This window comes from Phalacrocorax aristotelis, chromosome 7 (genome assembly GCF_949628215.1).
Source record: "Phalacrocorax aristotelis chromosome 7, bGulAri2.1, whole genome shotgun sequence".
Lineage (NCBI taxonomy): Eukaryota > Metazoa > Chordata > Aves > Suliformes > Phalacrocoracidae > Phalacrocorax > Phalacrocorax aristotelis.
This window is the reverse complement of record NC_134282.1, coordinates 2,534,574-2,551,624: the sequence shown is the minus strand read 5'-3', so window position 1 is coordinate 2,551,624 and position 17,051 is coordinate 2,534,574. Positions and strand designations below refer to the sequence as shown.

The 17,051-nt window shown below is 45.7% G+C and overlaps 1 long non-coding RNA gene across 1 annotated transcript; it reads left to right on the top strand.

Moving 5' to 3' along the window:
• The first annotated feature begins 13,772 nt into the window (after positions 1–13,772).
• Positions 13,773–15,855, top strand: LOC142059484 (uncharacterized). Its single transcript, XR_012661377.1, has 2 exons — positions 13,773–14,061; positions 15,630–15,855. It is a non-coding gene; the product is annotated as an uncharacterized LOC142059484 (long non-coding RNA).
• The last annotated feature ends 1,196 nt before the right edge of the window (positions 15,856–17,051 follow it).

Below are 17,051 nucleotides of genomic sequence, written 5' to 3'. Positions count from 1 at the left end.
ATCTACTGTATGGCTGAAAAAAAGCAGCTTCATGTAAATAAGTATGGGAGGGGGACAAGCCAGGACAGCTTAAGAAAGGCTGGAAAAAAGAGAAATTCTTTAGAGAGCGGGTGTTTTCTTTTTTTTCCTTAGATAAATGATTTTAAGTAGTTAAAGTTATAGAGAAGTTACAAAGGGCAAGAGCAAGATGAGATGTTTATACCAGAGACTAAAAGATAGTGTATGGACAAAATCAGAGGCATCAAGGCACACAGCAAGACCAAACTAGTAAAAGAGATGAAGAAATCATACTAAAGAAACATTAGGAAGAGAAGGAAGACCAAAGAAAAAGAATTTGTCAGCAATGAACAGAAGAAAGCTATCTACAGAAAGGAGCCCTGCAATTTCTGTGGCTTTTCTGAATCAACCTTTACTTAAAATGTCACCTTGGAAGTAAATGGTCAGCACAATTAGTGCTCGTGAGAAATGAGCAAACTTTCAGACAGGCAAGGCCTGATGAACATTGCCAAGGATGCCGAAAGAGCTGGCTGAAGCAATCGAAGGACTATTAGCATTCGTCTTTGCGAACGTATAGAGGAGGGGTAAGCTACTGGAAGACTGAAAAAGGATCAGCATAGTGCAGAGAGAAAAAAAGGAGTAGCTGGGAGATTTATAAATCAGTCAGATTAACTCCAGTTCCTGCAGAAACAAATCAAACCATTTGTCGGAATCAGGAAGATAACGAGAAGATGAGATGCAGTCGGTGGTAGATTTGTTAAGAGGAAAGCATGACAAAGAAATATATTTTATTTCTACAGCAGGTAACAAACCTTCTGGAGGACAGAAACGGTAGATACCATCGATCTCAAAGTAAGGCTTTCAACACTGTTTTACTCACCAGTCTCAGAAACAAAGTAGGGAAAGAGCCTTGTTAAAACTTTCTCCGTGTGCCAGGGAAAGCAGATGGTGACAGGGAGGCTGTATCCAAAGAGTGATCATCCATGGTGCAGTCTCAGTACCTAAGGATACACTGATGGGTGCTGCAGGGCCTCTCCCAGGCCTCATATTATTCAATATTTTCATTCATTATCAAGGTGATGGAATGTGGAATATCTATTAAGTCTTCAGGTGAGAGGAAGCCTGGAAGGACTGCGGTCATACCAAATGTCACGTCCAGAATTCAAAATTATTTTAAGAAATAGAAAAACTGATCTCTGCTATTCAACCAAGAGATGTAGACTGTTCCTTACCTTAGGTAGGAATAATCAATGGCTGAATTTATTTGGAAATCCTTTAAAGAAATAAAATTAAATGAATCTGAGGGTTGTGGCTTACCAGCTGAAGATGGGTTGTGGCAAAGGCAAGCACCCTGTTGGATGGGTTTAACAGGAGGATAGTCTGCAAAACGTATCCTGTAATCCTTCCTCTCAGTACCTTGCTCAGTTAATAAGGCTCATGTAGAGCACTATGTCCACATTTGTGCCATATGGGTACCAGCTGATGAAAGGTCAGAGGAAGCCCAGAATGACCAAGAGTCTAGGAAAAACACTCCACAAAGACTGAACTCTGTGGGGTTTTTCCATTTGAAGAAGAGCCTGCTCTGCTGTGGATAGATCTGGAGGTAAGAGATGTAAATCGCTGCAAAGCAGATACACGTTGAATGTTAAGCAGCTCTCCAATGGGAGAAATAAAATACTGAAATGGACTGCCAGGGGAACCGCAGTCTTCATCACTGGATGTCTTTAAGGCTGTTAGACAAACTCTGTAAGGAGTAGCACTGACAGAGCCAATCTGCCTTAGGTCACCAGCCATGAACTGATTGACCTGTCCTCCAGATTCATTGCCACAAGCCTATGATCCAGCAGGTTTGCTGTCGAACACACAGGTGCGCAATGAGAATAGGAGAGCAGAACCTCGCTCGCATCCTCGGAGCTGTGCGTTGCCGGCGGTGCAGAAATGCCGGGGTAGAGGCTCCCACTCAGGGCTGCACCCCTTTGCTCTCGCTCGCGGGCTATTGTTTGGGGCAGGTCATACTCTGCTCTCTACTCCTTTCTTCTTTTACAATAATCAAATCACCTCTTATGTTAATTAGGTAAGATTAATAAAAGGTAATTTTTTTTCCAGAAGCTCCTAGCTGAGGCCGTAACACAGTGGGTTGGCTTTTGGTTGCTGTCTCCAGCTATTATGAAATATAGGTAACAGTTACACCTAAGGCCTTGAGATGTTATCTACAGACACCACGCACAGCAGGTGAGGATGCCTCACTCTCAGGCCTAGGAACCAAGCAGCACCTTCTCTGAACACTGAGCACCACCTTCATTTTACATCCTATGCAAGTTTTGTAGATGATGGTTCTTCACTGTATCAGTAAAAGGGCACATCACCTTCCCCCGCTTTGCGCTAGTATCTCTGAAAGGCTGTAAAAATCCTAAAGACAAGCCAAATCTTTGAGCTTTTTTTTTTAAAAAAAAACAAACCACAAGCAGAGCATAAACCAGCACTGACCTGGCAGCAAACCATTATCCCCTCTCTCACTTTCTTCGAGTACCACTCGCATCCCCATGTGTCTTGTTGCTGTGGTCCCCAAACTCCTCATTTGCAGTAATCCTCAGCCTCCTCTCAGGCGGTTGCTACAGCCTAAGGACAGCTTTTCTTCTGGGAGTTGTGTTTGCTGTTTACTCCAAAATGATGGAAAGTGAATGTGTTGGCTGAAAGCTAAAGCAAGCAGAGAATTATTGGAAAACAGGAAAAAAATTTTTAAGAATTCAGAGAATTTGATGGTACTGAGAGTCCAGATACAAACAAACCAACCAGAAGCACCACAAACTCAGAGTGTGACCTGAGTTACTGATGTCTGAAGCACACATGGGCAAAGGAATTACTCAGTTCTGGCTGATGTTGAAAGCAACTAAGAACTGCCTAAAACCTTATTCCAAGTCTAGTATAAATCACTAAAGCAGTAAAGCAGCATACTAATCCTCCCTTTTGTATGAACATGTGTTGTGGTTTAACCCCAGCTGGCAACTAAGCATCACACAGCTGCTTGCTCACCCTCTGCCCCCCAACCCCGGTGGGATGGGGGAGAGAATCGGGAAAAAAAAAGGTAAAGCCTGTGGGTTGAGATAAAGACAGCTTAATAGAACAGCAAAGGAAGAGAAAATTATAATAACAAAGATAAAAGAATATACAAAGCAAGTGATGCACGACGCACTGGCTCACTACCCACTGATCAGCACCCAGCCCGTCCCCGAGCAGCGGTCGCTGCCCCCCAGCCAACTCCCCCAGTTCATACGCTGAGCGTGATGCCTTATGGCATGGCATATCCCTTTGGCCGGTCGGGGTCAGCTGTCCCGGCTGTGCCCCCTCCCAGCTTCGTGTGCCCCCGGCAGAGCACGGGGAGCTGAAAAGGCCTTGACTCAGTGTAAGCCCTGCTCAGCAACCACTAAACCATCAGTGTGTTATCAACACTACTCTCATACTAAATCCAAAACACAGCACTGCACCAGCTACGAGGAGGAAAATTAACTCTATCCCAGCTGAAACCAGGACAACATGGAACTATTCCTGAAAGCAAAGGCAGTGGCATAGATTTACCATGGGGATATGTGCTATCTTGTAGGGTAATCATGACCTAAAAGGTACAAGCATCACATATAGCCCCATCCTTGCTGAAGGCACCAGATTCCCCCTCCCTATGAACATGCTCTCTCACCTGTAGAGCGGGTGACAATACCACTTTTCTCCTCTGACAACTTTTCAGTCTTTTTCTTTGAAGTATTTTAGGCTTTGCTCACTTCAGGTAGAGCCATGTGCTGTCGTGGTTGTAGTTTGTGCCAAGGGAGATCCGGTGTGCCTGTTAAGGCATTTTTAGATGGTGCCCAAACCAGCCTGAGCTTGAAAGCAGAGAGAAATTGAGCAGTTTCTTTGTGGATCGAAAATTTGCATACAAACAATTAACTTGAGACGCTGAACCCTTTCTGAGTTCAGAGACATCTATGGTTACCTGGCTGCTAATAGAGATTTTCGGGAGCTTAAGTGCAAACTTGGATATTCCAAGTCCCAGTTTAGGCTTTTTTGGCTCTACCTAGGAGTGAAAAAATATCTAGACATGTTTTCACAGCGGCAGTTCCACCATATCTAACTCAAATACAGACCATACTGGTTTCGAGGTGAGGTCTGGTGCTAGCACACACTCGAATTCTGCTCTACCGGCTGAGCCCCCTTCCCCATGCTGGCACTCCCACCTATCACTCACAGTCATAGAAAACTTAAAACTTCAGTGCATACATATTAAAACCAACAATACACCTAAACACAAGTGAATAAAACAGCTCTGTGTGTGTGTCATAGCTTGACGCTGCCTAACGTTAAGGAACTCCTTTTTCACAGACCCTTATCTCTGTGAAATCGAGCCACCAGGCTCCGCTGTGCCTCATGAGCCTTTGCTGCCTCACCTGCCAGAGACTCTTCTTGATCTACTGCTAGAGGCTCGAGGATGTGCAGCACAAAGCTTCAGCTGCTGCCACAGCAAAACTCAAAATGTCAGAGAGCAAAGAATATGACTGATGGCAGCAAAATTACGTGATATTTATGATTTGCTGTGCAAAGCAGTAATTCTAACTGAGCATGAGCACTCCCATTTTCCTTTATGGCCTAATCTATACATTCTTAGGCATGAACTTCACATCAGTAACTAAAAGGTATTTGAAAACTATGGCTGTGCATTTGCTTTCAAAGGAAGAAATCTTTTCTTTTTTTTTTAAATCTGAGTCTCCAGCTTGGGAATTTAGCTGTGAGGAAAAGCTTTTAAGAGAAACAACTTCTCATGACAATAAAATTAATACTCTATTGCGCTTCCTTCTGTTGCCAAGTGGAAGACCATCTCAAAAGGCAGAATATGCGATGCTTCAGAAGACAGTGCATTGGAAATAATTCCACATTTAGCCTATTCACATCGATGGCCTTCACACACATTCAAAAGAGCCCAAAAGAGAAATCCTGTGGGAGGAAACACAGGGCTGTAAGCAACATTGAAAGTTGTCCTAAAGCTTTTAAAGAAAATCATTGCCCCAAAACAATATTCTTCTTCCTAACAGGTTTAAGGGAAACGTCGTCATTTTATTAAAGTGATCCATCTGTTCTTTCAGGATTTGTTCTGCGGCAGCGCTCAGCATGCAAGCTGATGTTATGAGGTGCAGTCTCCAGTATTAACCTGAAAGAAAATAGCCACCGAGAGTATTTCCTCAGCAGCCTCTGAAAGATGTGGTCAGACATCATCGTACGGAGGATACTATCAGCTTTAATACCACTGCCTCCAGCCTGGTGGAAGGGTGCATCGGTGCAAACAGGATACACCAAGACACACACCTGAGAAGAAATTGAAAAAATGCTTCTGAGAAGCTGCAAAAAAATCAAATACCAGGCATGCTTTTGGCAATTTCTCACCTTTTATAGCACACCAGTCTCGAGAATCTTCGTTGGTAAAAACAGCTTTGGAGTAAAATGAACCCATTTGGAGTAAAATGAACCCACCAATGTCTTCCCTGGGCCAGATTTCAAAGGAGCTTTCTTCCCCATAGCATCGCATGTATCTTGGCCACCTGTGAGATCTGGCCCCGAGTGTGATGCTTATATGTGATATGGGCTCTTCTCCAAACCCTGTCTAAAGCACAGGATCATGCTTGTCCTGGCGTGACCGAGATAAAGACTAGCTACAGGTTGCAGGTAACACTTACTACGCTCTGCACCATACTGCCAGAGCAAAAAACCGTTTAAACTTCAGTCTTCAACTCTTCTAATCCGGTAAAACTGAATGTTTGCACTGGTTCAAAATTCCTGTGTTAGAAGGGAAATTCAAGCTTACGAGTCAAATTCTTATATCCCTAAATTTAGGTGAGGTATAGAAATTAATATTCACTGAGAATCTGGCCTGGAGATGGGGAGATAATCAGCCTCTGAAGAAAGCACCATATGTTCAGTGAAATATTTTGCATCTCCTTTTCAGAATTTTTAACTTAAAACCGAAATCAGAATTAAATGAGGTGCAACTCGTGGACGTGACACACAGGGCAGTATACCCCTGCGCCCCATGGGCCAGCCTGCAGGTAAAGCATCATTTTACTGGTCCCAGGAAAGACTAATCAGCCAGGTTTGTCTTCCCTCCAGTTTTGTTTCTTACAAACAGCCTGACTAAGCCAGCACTAAATAAAGCACACTTGCAGCTATGACAGCCCTCTCCTCCTTCAGCACAAGAAAGCAGGACGAGGGAAGCTTAATGAATTTAACACCTTTCTATGCAAAGTGCTGAGCTTGTATGTGGACCCTCCCTGCTTTAGGCTTCTCCTCCTCCACAGCAAAATTCCCAGAGGCCTCTTGGTGGCCTTTCCGAGTCTTAATATCAGCATAGCAGTTATCTTGTTACACGTGAAGGATAATGCTATAATATGGAATTGGGCTTAAAGGAAATTAAACGTGAGCCTTATGTGAGCAAGAGACGGTTTTTTGTTTGATAAGATGCACACTGCACTTAGCATTGTCAGTGAGCAATTATTTTAGAGGCTCCGGCAGCCTCATTTATCCTTGGCTGAAACAGCTCAGTCAAGTGTTCAGTGCTAGGCTTATATTCAATAGCAGGTTTTTAATTTCTTCCTTCCAACCTTTTGTCAGTGCTAAAAGCAAGAAACCCCATGAACCTTCGTAGGAGGAGAGGTGCCACAACATGCTCCTTCCCACCAGGGAGTTTGCAAGTGCCAAACCCCAGCGCTCCCCTCGAGGTACCACAACCAAGGCTTAGCTGGCCTTGTTACCAAACCGGCCTCAGTTAGACCACAGCGATCCCCATCCGACCAGCACGTTGCTCTCTGTCATGAGGGATGTGTTTCCACATGTTTGGGGCCAGTTGTTTAGGGTGATGAGCTCATGTAGCACATCTAAAAAATAACAAGAATAATACCCTTTTACGCAGGATATTTATCATCTTAAGACACTCAAAATTATCAGCTGATCTAGTGAACTAAAACGGATCCCAGTTAAACAGAATAACTTCACTGTCAGCAGTCTCTTGACTGGGGGACAATTACAGTGAAATGCTGAAGAGCAAGAATTACCTTTTCAGTTTGTCTTTTCTTTCTGTAAATCTCTTTACTATCTATGATATTTGTTACATAGGAAATCACCATCTTTCTTATTCTGAGATGCAATTAGTTTCTGATATTAAAATCACAGCAGTGCATACTCCTGCCCTGTGCTCTCCTACTCCTCACTGCTTCCTGGAGCATGGCTACCTATAAACAGTCACGTCCTTCTCATGGAGGCCTTTGAGATAAGAACTATTTTCAATGCTGAAGACTTCAACTTACAAACAAAGGTTTCTGCACCAACACGAGCGAGTCAGCCAGACTGCTCAAATCCCCTATTCCCATCTCAAGAGACTCGTGTGTCTTTTATCATCTCGGAAGTGCCAATCTCACGCACCTAAAACTGGCAGGTACTTGCATTTCTGCTTGCTGGCACCCCCCTCCTGCAGGAACCACGGAAACAACGTCTGGAGGTGGAAAGGGTTTAATAGGATATCCTTGGTAAACGGCAGTGTCCTTAGGGTGACATTTGGCCCTTGGGACTTTCCCGCTGCAAACTGACACTTCAACTTGATTTATTTTGCCATTCGTTTCCCTCCTGGTCGCGAGTACTTGTTTGGTTTCACCGGCAAACGAGTGTTTGGCCTTTGATTTTATGGGGGGCCAGAAATTCAGCGCTTGCCCTGGCTGCCTAGCTCTGTCACCCAAGTATTCAGAGAATATTAACCTTTTCCAACTCTCCCACAAGCTAATCTTACCCAGGATCTTGGCAGTAGAAAAGCTATGACTTGATTAATACCAAGCATGGGGTGGCCATGGAAGGAACATTTCTTGTAAGGAAAATCAGCTCTTCCTTGTCAGTAAATGAATGCTAATACTCTTTCCCTATTAAGGCAGACTCCTGCTTTAAAACCTTTATGTCTTCTATATATCATGGGTTTGGAAGAAAGTTTTGCTATTTAAATAGCTGCCAGAGTGTTACAGGCTTATATGATTGCAATTTATAGTACTTCATAAATCAGCAGACTTCAGATGCGTTGGGCAGACGAGACTTTAAATTGACATCCTGTCTTTTTATGAACGTTAAAAGGCTTGATCTCATGACATATTTACATAGAAGTATCCCTACCGCCTCGGCCAAATTGTTCCTAAAATGTAAAGTACTTTACGTGAACGAACATAATGACGACAACCTGAAGCTTTGTACATTAAATTATCTAAGTGTTACAGTTAGTCCAGAGGGGTTAGCTCAAGACCAGGAGAGATCTCTATAGTGCCTGTCGCTCCCGCAGAAAAAATGATGGAAATTTGTCCTTTAAATAAGGATTACACACAGGAGTCCCATGGGCGGAGGTGACCTTGGAGACTGGACAAAATACATCCATCTTCCCTTAAACAAGAGCCTGCAGAAGGCTGGGGCATCCTATGGGCGGGACCAACTACCGAATCAAGACATCTTGGCATGGCACTATTGCGGTCACTAGATGCGGGCATGTCAAAACCAATGCATGCCTGAGTCACGCCTCCCTCTCAGGTCCCTCAGCTAGACAAAAGAAATCTCATCTCCACTGATGTCCTGGGTGGGCTTTGGCATTGCTTTCAGCAGACCCTCAGCACCACCAGCCTCGCTGCAGCACCATTCGGTTCCTGCACAGCCATGCCTGACTCAGTACTGGTGCTATTTTCTTACAGCCAAACTGGAAAATGATGGTATTAATTCTTCCCTCCAGAGTGGCTAAAGATGTCTATGGGAAGACACAGAATTGATAGGATTTGTTTTTAAGTTACTATTAAGATGGAGTGAAAAGGAACAGCTGAAAGAAGCTGAAGGGTCTAGCACCTCTGACTTGAGAGTAAAGACGTCAGAAACAATGGAATATGCCCCAAAATAAAACACTGACACCAAAAACCAACTTCTTATTCTTACCCAAGATATTTCAAATAATCAGGCTTACTTTCCTTATGTGAATGATTCCTTTATACTTCTGGAATGCCTATATGGAGCGATATATGTGATGAGAGTTGACCTTGGATGCCGGGGAACCCCAGCTCAGGCTTACTCAGCTGTGCCATCCTGGGTTATTTAGACTGAAGATGAAGCGGTACAATTGCAGGGACCCGCCAGCAAAAGGAACAAAGTGACTCACGTGCTTGGAGCAGAGTAGGACCCAACACGCTTAGCCATCTCCAAGGGCCAAGTGTAAGTGCCCTTTTCCTATTTCGCCTGGATCTTCCTGCATGTCCCTGTAACTGAGAAGTGCCTTTTCTGCCTCTAGCTGGCAGGATAATCTGCGCAAGCACCCCAGGTAATTGGCAATGCACAGCCCCTTGAGGTTTCGAGGACCACATCTCAGTGCAGAGACATAACACAGAGCTGGATGCCGTCAACCACTGTTCTAGGAGAGTAAGGAGACTTTCTTGTAAAACTTACTATTTTGAGAACATAGCTTCAGTCAGTGCTGTGGCCTAAATCCTCCAAATACGTACTCACACAAGTAATTTCATCTAGCTACGGTGCTCTGTTGAAGAAAACAAGATTACTTAGGTACATACAGCAGTGGAGTTATACACCAGCCATTTTAACCAACATGTGTTTTGAAAAGACAGGATGGTGACCACCACAGGACAAACTCCCTTGAGTCAGAGTACATCTTGAAGTTCCCAGACACAGTAACTTCCCTCCAGGACCACAGATTATTGCATGCAGTTGCTGTGAGTCAGATCTTTTCAGGCTTTTGCCTCAAAGTCACTTCTTGGGGGCAGCTCTCTTTGCATAGCCAGAGTCTGAATGTTCGCAGGCTGGGATTGCCTCAGGGGAAGAATAATTTTTAGCCCCTCGGCTTTCATTTCACCCACAAATCAATATGATACATTTCAAGTTGAAATCAGAGTTGAACATTTACATACTATTACCTAACCAGGCTGGATGTCTTTTAATTACTACTTATCTCCCAGCGAAGCCAGAGCCAAGTATTTCGAGCTTCTTTCCAGTCAGAGGGCAACAGTCCACTTCTTGTCATGAAGAAGAATGAGCAAATAAGCCAGGAAAAAATCATCACCTTGCTGGAAACAACCCCAGGAGGTACGTGACTGCCTTAAATGATGCAACTCATACTGGCTGTCTGTGAAACGATACCAAAGAAATTATTTGATTATTAAAAAGGACCAAGCAAAAACAACCACCCTCTGGACTTAGTTGCTGGCTCTAATAAAATAAGCATTAATGCACATTCCTTATCACTCAGCCACATACTCTGAAAGCTGAAAGAACAAAACTAATCAACATTAACAATAAGCTCTAACTTGCTGCTGGTAAACCTCACTCACTTTTTTAGTTACACTTTCCCACTTTAAAAGGTATTGCTTAAAGAAATCACGTCCTCCCTCTTCCCTCCTGCCAACAAGCACTGTTAACATAAGACGTGTAAAATATTACAGCTGTCATTATTGTCCTTGTATGAGCCAGCCATCCTGAATAGCTTCCCTTCCCTACAGCAACGGAGTTCAATGGTTACAGCCAAGAAAGGAGTGAAAAGCAAGCTCTGCTATTAGTTACACTAGTGCAAACACCAGCAGAAGCTGAGCCTGTCGTTAACATCAGTGGAATTATCGTTACAACCAATTTGTCTCATGGTCAGGGTGTGGGTTTCATTTTTCTAAGCACCGTGGAAAAAACACCACCTGCTCACAGCCTTTTCACTGACCGTAATGTGCAGATGTTGTACGGGATCATGGTACACCCTGGTCTCAAAACATGGCTGAATTATGGATGAGGGAATTCAGGAGCAAAGAGAAGCTGGAAGACATTAGGTACCCAAATGTGCAATGAGAAGGAGACTCTTAAATGTGAATGGATTTAGCTTCCTCAGTCTCCAGCCAGGCAGGTGCATCTGCATTGCCTCCACTACACAGGGAAATTATGGTGTAGACAAAAAAATGCAATGCTTTTAAAGGTGCTTTTGACACTTGGGTCTGGGTCTGCCCTATCTAGTCTCTGTCACCTGATTGAGGCTCTTAAATAGTGGCTGTTTGGCAAACCAAATCCTCTCTGTAGACACCCATCTCCCGTTGTTGACCACAACACTCCTGACAGCAGTCACCTCTTCTACATGTCAACGGTTTGATGGCAGAATTTCATCCCTGACTTCCCCGAAATGTGGCCACATCCTCACGACCCGGAGCTCAGCCAAGTGGCCGTGCCAGGACTGAACGGGAGCCAGGACTGGTCCTGCTCCCAGCCACTTGCCCGCTGAAGGGCTCTGCCCCTGCAAGAGGTCCTACCCAAACATCCTGCCTGCCCAAGCAATGCACGTTTTCTCTCCCTGCTGCTCATCTCACAGGGCAGCAGATGACACAGCAAGAGGGCTCACATCATGGTTCACCCATTTGCTACTCAGTGAATATAACAATTGCATTCACATGTGTAAGCAAGCTCCAGATAGGGCTTTAAATCTATAAGCTCCAGTGCTGAAGTACGGCCCCAGACACACCGGTGTCATCATGGTCTTGCTCGCATCCCCAGAAGAGCCTTTTTACAAAATTAAACTTGGAAGAGGTGTGAAAGGACTTTCCTTTCCTATAAATATGAGCTTAGACAGCAAGCATAAGGAAATATAATAAATTTCATAACGAATATACTCCATATAAACTGTATAATCAGTGCAAACTCAACAGCTATTTTGCATAATTCAGAAGCACAGAAGTAGCAAGCAGAACAGAAAAAAAGTAAGAATACCAGTGCAGCTTCTCTGGATCTCGATATGGAAACTCAGCAAGGCGGTCAGTGCACATGCTTTTTGTAGTTAGCACTAATTAGCAAGGCTAATCCAAGATCTATCTTGATCTTTCCAACTGCTGTGAAGTACCTTCGTTGACTGTGTAACAGTTTACAAAGGATTGCCAGTTTTCAATGATCAAAATCTTGACTGCAGTTGCCCCAGCATCGCAGTAGTCTTTAAAATCATGAAGTTAAAAAAAATATTTAAAAAATCAATAAATAATAACACCATTTAACAATCGTTTGTGGATGGCGTTTGCTTTTCTGGGTAGGAACTAACTTCTGATCTTTGAAATGCAGGGTCATATTTGCTTAACGTTTTAAACTTTTCTCTGGCTCAGGAAGATGAAAGCCTAACCTTTTCTTTTCTTTTTTTTTAACAAAAGCTGAGATTTGCCTAAAATAATGTGATTACAGCAACCAGACTAGTTCTTATTTTTGGTTGCTAGACCAGGTGATATGACCGCAGCAGAATCACTTTGATGGCACCTGTGCAGTTTATCTTGCTGTGATACAGTCAACAACCACAGTGTTACTGCCTATTTGCTCTAAAGCAACCCCAGCGACCCATGGCTGATGTCAGGTCCCTCTTCTGCTGTACCTGCTCATTGTGGCAGCTGAGGTCCAGTCCCACAGGGACACAGCTGCAATAATGCAACATAATGGAAAGGTGGAGAAAGGCATTTTGTTCCCTCTTTATTCCTGGGAAAATAAGGCACAGCAAAAAATATACACTGTGTTGTTATAGAGCTTTTCTATCAAAGACGCTGTGCTCCTGCTCAGAAGCGACCCATCTCAGGTTAGCCCTCCAGCCGTGGCCACAGAGTGTTTGCTTAAGCCCAGCATCGTGTCCGGGTCTGAGCTGGCTCCCAGCTAGGCAGACCAGTGGTTGGGCAGCATAGCCTCACCTCAGCCCATGCAAGGCTGTGCTCAGTGAGGAGTGGGGACTCCTGCCAAACTGTCCCTGCCGCTGGCAAACACGGGAGCAACCCCGCGATGCTGGGGAGGTCCCTCAGCATGCTCGTGCTGGCCAAGCTCTGCCCTTGGAAGGCCTGGGCACACCAGAAATTGCCAGCAAAACATGTTTCACTCTTACAGTGGGAATATTTTGTCTGGCTTCTCAGGTGAGTTCTCAGGGAACTGCCTCCGCTGTTCCCGGGGCCGTGCAACCTGCCAGTCTGTGACCACTGAGCCCGCACGTTGTGCTGCCAGCGCGACACCTCTTCTAACTGGAAGTATCTTGCTCTGATCTTCGGAGGCCTCTCTTATTGATAAGAAATCTTGAGGATAGAAAAGCAAATATTTCCAGGATATTGCTCTCTGGAGCTGTCCTGAAGAGGTTCTGGGAGGGACGCATGGAAGCTGACCTGCCCTTAGGAAAGCCAAAAGATGGTTTTCCCCTCTGAGCCAGACCTGAGGGCACAAACAGCGACTGGTAGGGTCCTTGCCCCAGCACCACCAGCCCTTACGCCTTGTTTCTCATCAATGCACAGATAAGGGAGACCAGGACCCTAGACAACAGGGGAGTCCTGGAGAAGGTTGAGTTACTTGTATATACATTGCCATGAAAAAGTAAAAGCAAAATCTAAAGAGCACTTTCCTGAGCTCTGTTTTTCTCTTCCTCCCCACACTCAAAGTTTATGTCCTTCTGACAATCAGAAAATACAAACCTTTTGTCATTCCAGTGCAAACTTTATGAAATTAAGTGGTTTACATAGCTACAGCCAAAGGTTAAATTCACATATTGTCCTATTGACTTCACTAGCTTTAAACTTTGAAGTTTGGTTGTGAAATTCCCCTAGCTCATCCACGTAAAACAAACAGAAAAACTCAGAGGGCAGTACTGTTTGGGATTACTCAGGGGTGTTTGAGAAGGTATTATCTTTGCCTCTCTCAAAGCGCTGCAAAAATGGTTTGCCTCCCTGTAGAAAACCAAGACATCCCTTTGCTATGCACATACTCTCACACACACACGTACACACCTGCACAGGGGCTGGGCAGAGGACCAAAGTTACTGCGTACCCTCCTTATATTAAATATGGAGCTGACCCCTTCCTCTGCCAGCCTACCTGATACGCCGCAGCCACAAGTACTTCCCTGTGTCTGAAAATGCCTCTTGAACCGGGACGGCTCCCAGCAGGCCCAGGACAGGACTCGGATGCACCGGCACACCTGGGCGAGCAGCAGTCCTGCATGGATGTGAGAGAGCAGAGCTGCTCCAGGGAGCTGGTGAGGACCTCGGGGACACAGACTTGCAGACAAGCCATCCTGGTCGAGGCTGCCTGGAGGAGAGATGAAAAGAGGCAAAGGGAGGGAAGTTTGGGGGTATAATTTAATAGGGGAAAATTTTTTTCTTGAATGGGGTCAACAAAATGGGCAAAAGCCTTAAGTCTAGACCAAGGCTTTTATTGTATTCATGTGGCCAGACTCAAGCCCGGGGGGGAGCTGAGCATTCACAGCTCTCTGCAGGTTCTTGTGAAAACCCGGCGCTGCCGTGTCCCTCATTAAGGGTCTCCTCTCGCATCAGCTCAAGAACACATTTGTGCTAATAAAGACAAGGTCTTGTGTGCCACGTGGGGTGAGCAACGGAGAGGGGCAGAGCTCTACAGAAAGGGCATTTTGAGGATTACGCCTCGCTGGAGGGGGTGCTGGAACAGGCAGCAGTTACTCTGCAGGAGTGTGGTGCATCTAATTACGTTCGATCTTCTCCAGTGAGGGCTGCTGTTCAGAACAACAAATGCATTTGTTGCCCAGTTTGGGTGCATCCTTCTCCTTAATTTTTAGCATTGTCCTCTCAGGAGCATCAAATGCCTATGAAAACAAACATACCTGAATTCTGCAGTGATCTGCAGCTGTGGGGGCTGAAGGCACTGTGCCCCACGGTCGAGCTGCTTATTGAGCTGAGAACGGCCAAGGGCACGAGTGTCACTGCCTCCTGCTCAGAAAACCTCCTCGTTACAGAAAAGGTAGCGAACCATCAATTAGCAGAACAAAGGAAGAGTTCAGAGCCAGGACTAGAAACGCACCTGCATCTGTTCCTCTTTTGTCACGAGTGTCACCTGGCGCTTCCTAAGGGTCTGATCCTGCTTTTGATGCGTGAGCATCAGCGAGAGCTGCATGCGCATAGCAAGGAGGGAGGGAGAGACCCCAGGAGCAAAACCACTCGGCATTGCTGGAGCGCACCTCGGGCTGATGACACTGCTTTTGACAAGGGAAGAGATGCAGAAGCACATCTGTACATGCAGTAGATGGTATATGTCAACATCATCCCTTCCCATGTTTATTAAGGATTTGATCCAATAAAGGGCCTGGCAATAAACTACGTGATTGATTCCAGATTACAGCACACACATCCATCACATGCCTTTTCTCCCCCAGAGTATTATATTTCACCAAATTGGTGACACATGTTAAGTGCCACGGCCTGTCGACCACCCACACAGAGCGACAGTTCCCTCGCTGCTCACCACTGCGCCTTCCCGAGAACAGCGAATCCTCCGCGTTCCTTAAAGCCACCACATTTCACGTGGGCACGTTCCTCCGCCTTGAGTGGGAATGCAGGACAGTACATGGACTCTGTGATAGTAAAATGTAATTTGTTCAGATATTTGCCTTCAGGGTGAACACTAAGATGCTGCCATCAGCCAGAAAATTTGTGATCTAATTTAGCGGCAGCGGGGCATGTCTTTTCTCTGAGGCTTTTGGAAAACAGAGCTGGTTCCCACTTTTACGTCATCTAGCAAAATTTTCTTTTTTTTTTTTTTAAGCGCTAAACAACATTTATCTTTCCTCCACAGGGCAGTGGGCTGAGCCAGAAGTGAAGGTGCGCTACAGAGGGCTGTTGGTTCGGCACGCAGCCGTGCTCCAGACAGAATGGCACGTCCTGCGCTGGGACACAGTTTGGTGCTGGGGTCCCTCAGCCCTGTATCAGCTGCCACTTGTGACCATCATCCACAACCACCACAAAGGGGGAAAAGCAGGGGTCTGCGATTTCTTTTCATCACAGCTGCCCCATGAAATGTTTAGATGGCTGTTCTACAATTTTCCGTGCACTTTCTCCTGAGGCCTCAATTGTCAGGAGCGGTGCGGGATAATATGGCTGTAATGAGTGACGGGAGGTTTTGGCTGCATTTTTAATGCACGGCATGCCGCTTCACCTGTTTAACCCTGCCTCCTGCGGAGTGTTAGAGATGGGCTTAGAAATAGCACAAAAACAGGCCAAGGATCTCTTTTTCCCTTCTTTTAGAAAATTTCTAGGTAAGCCTGCTTCTTCCAGTCAAGCTAAAAATACTGTAGAAAGATCCTTTCATTGCAAAGCAGCACTAGAAAGGATTCCTAAAGGTCATGGACCAGGACTAGAGAGTTTGAGCTGCTGAGATTTACTCCTCGCTCTTGCACTGAACTGTTACGGGTTATATGGCTTTGCTCTCCTTTGCCCCCGGTGTACCGGGATGAGTGACAATCCCAGGGTCGGAGGCGCCAGCATGTCCAGCTCGCCCGTGCCCTGTCCAACTGTAGCTGGAGCCCGCGGTACCACCGCACAACCCCAAGACAACAGGCGCTTGAGGGGGGCATTGCCCTGGCCCTGGTAGTTTGGATGAGGAGCCTTTCTCGGGGAGGGCTTTCACGGCTGGCACTGCCTGTCTCTAGCTGCTCTCCCGTGTGATACCTTGTTCTGGCTCCCTCCCCAGGAGATCACCCAGCAGATGAGCAGTGCAGAGGTATGGCTGACACCAGAAAGAGCTGGATTTGGGGGAAAAAACATAAAGATATCCCACACCTTGGCAGATCCATCCCTTCTCCTAATGGGAAAAGTTTCTCCTTTCCACCTTTTCTTCCCAGGAGCAACTCCCTGGGGGCACCAGGAGCCTTAGCAGCGAGGCAGTGCACGTAACCTTTGCTCACTGAGGCAATGCTGTATTTTTGGCCGTAGGCATCTCCTAGCTGCGCCTGCCACCAAAAAATGTGAGTTTTAATCAACACCGTTACTATTCCTCCCGGCTCCCCTGGGATCCCTCCAGTGCAGGGGAGGAGACATGGAGATCCCGGGGCAAAACTGAGACGCGGAGGGGAAACGTTTCACACCAGTCCAGCTCCTTGCTCCCACCGCAGCGGTGGCAGGAGTTATGTGCTGACCCCATTTAGCAGGAAGCATTGCTGCTTTTGAAGGGATAATGCTTCAGAGATAAAAATCACTGCCTTACAAGAGCCCAGCTCCT